Source organism: Schistocerca americana, chromosome 1, assembly GCF_021461395.2.
Source record: "Schistocerca americana isolate TAMUIC-IGC-003095 chromosome 1, iqSchAmer2.1, whole genome shotgun sequence".
NCBI lineage: Eukaryota > Metazoa > Arthropoda > Insecta > Orthoptera > Acrididae > Schistocerca > Schistocerca americana.
The window spans coordinates 785,387,389-785,389,273 of record NC_060119.1 but is presented as its reverse complement, the minus strand read 5'-3'; the positions used below and the strand labels follow the sequence as shown (position 1 = coordinate 785,389,273).

Here is a 1,885-nt window from a genome sequence, read left to right as displayed (position 1 = left end):
GCGCCGTTTGTTGTGTACGAGCGTAAAGTCCCCCTCTGCGTGTAGGGAGTCGTTGTCGTTGTCTGCTGGAAAGACCGCTGCCATCTCCGCGTCGTCGACCGTTTGGTGGGAGTGCTGTGATTCGACATCTGAGTCCAAAGATGGAGATGCCAAACAGGTGTCGGTATCCTGCTCTTGCGTTTCCCGTGAATAGCGGATAAGGCGTTGTATGTCCTTCAGCGTTTCTTTGTCCTCCTCCCGACTTATATCGAGCCTTCTGGCGTAGTCCTGGCGGTCGTCTTCATTGCTGCGTCCGTCGTGATGTGATGTATGGCCGACGTCCGAATACGGTTTCGTCGTGTGGTGTGTAGTTTTCTGCCGTCGAATAGCGCCTGTCGATCGTCGTTCTATCCTGTCATGAACCGGTGCCGTAGCCTGGGTCGTCAACCTGGGATCCGTCCTGTGTGGAGCGGCCGCTGGAGCGTCCGGCGGGCCAGGCCCAACCGACCGACCAGCGGCCGACTCCAGCGCGTCCGAGGCGGCTGCCCCGGCCGCGCGCGCATCGTCCTCGCTCGTCGGCATCGCGAACTCGTGGACTCAATAGTGTATCGCAGAGATGGGCGTAGTACGAACTTTGACCCACAGATGGCACTGTTAACCGCGCTTTCTAGTTGCTACTTGCACTTTTAGTTGCGACTTGTCACGGAAACCGCAGTTAGACCTTCGACCATAGATATTGGTAGACTGGTCATGACGTAAATTTCGTGGCACCAACATCTCTACTGCTATACCACGTGACTATTGGCAAAACAATGGTGGTATCCTGTTGTGCTTATGGTTGTACCGAGCGTTTTGTGAAGGGAAGTAACATTAAATTTCACGTGTAAGTATTATTAGTTTAATTTAGCGGCATTTCTTGAATACTGGTAAACTATTGTGCGTATCATATCCTTACCCAGAACGCCACAGTTACGTAAATTGGCGGTTTGAAGTGCTGTGTGTGTTTCCAGGCGCACATTGCAATCGTATATATTTCTTGAAATGGTAAGCTACAAAGCTGCTTTTTCTCTTTCGTATAGGTTTCCAAAGGATGAAGGGCGCAGGCAGATGTGGATACAGGCAGTGAAACGAAAAGATTTCAAGCCTACTGCGCACACACGCATCTGTTCGAAGCACTTTGAAGAAAACTGTTTCGACAAAGAAAAGACTGGTGGGAATTGGCTTCACAGTGACGCCGTGCCAACAAAATTCGATTTCCCTGAGCATCTGCAAGCAAAGAGAGCCAAGCTTCGTAAACCTCCGACTAAGAGAGATTCATTAGACGAAATTTCATGTGCAGAAACTTCCCATAATTCTCGTAAGTCTAGATATCTACTTAGTGTTAATATGTTAACGTAAGAAGGAGAGTGTTAAGCAGTGGCTGTAAAAATGTAACAGCGTTTTTTAAAGTGACATTGTCGTATTATGCTTCAGACTGAGGGGAAATTATTTCATGTACATTTTCGTTCAGTGGACTGGTATTTTGTTTGTAGCCGCTGTACAAGCTTCTGAAGTAAAAGCTGGACAAGCAAATGTTTTAGATACATAGGAGATTTTAAGGAAGATGATTTGGCTGTTCCTGGCATTGCTAGCAAAATGGCAAGTGTTGCAAAAAAGCAGCTGAATAAGAAAGCCAGAAAATTAAGTAATTTGCAGCGATCAGCCCACAGAATGAGGAAGAAAATTTTAAATTTGGAATCATTAATAAGTGACCTTCAAAAGAATAATCTTATAAGTGAATCCATGGGTAATTTGCTGAAGGTAAGATAGAACTATGTACTTCAAGTAGTACTTACAATTTCTTGACATGAAATTAAAGACATACCAAATTGCCATTCTTATTATAAGTATCAGGTGGTGTAGATTC

At 45.8% G+C, this 1,885-nt stretch overlaps 1 long non-coding RNA gene across 1 annotated transcript; it reads left to right on the top strand.

Annotated features, from left to right (window-relative positions):
* Positions 1-850: 850 nt before the first annotated feature.
* Positions 851-1,543, top strand: LOC124545566. Its single transcript, XR_006967638.1, has 3 exons — positions 851-862; positions 1,059-1,336; positions 1,512-1,543. It is a non-coding gene; the product is annotated as an uncharacterized LOC124545566 (long non-coding RNA).
* The last annotated feature ends 342 nt before the right edge of the window (positions 1,544-1,885 follow it).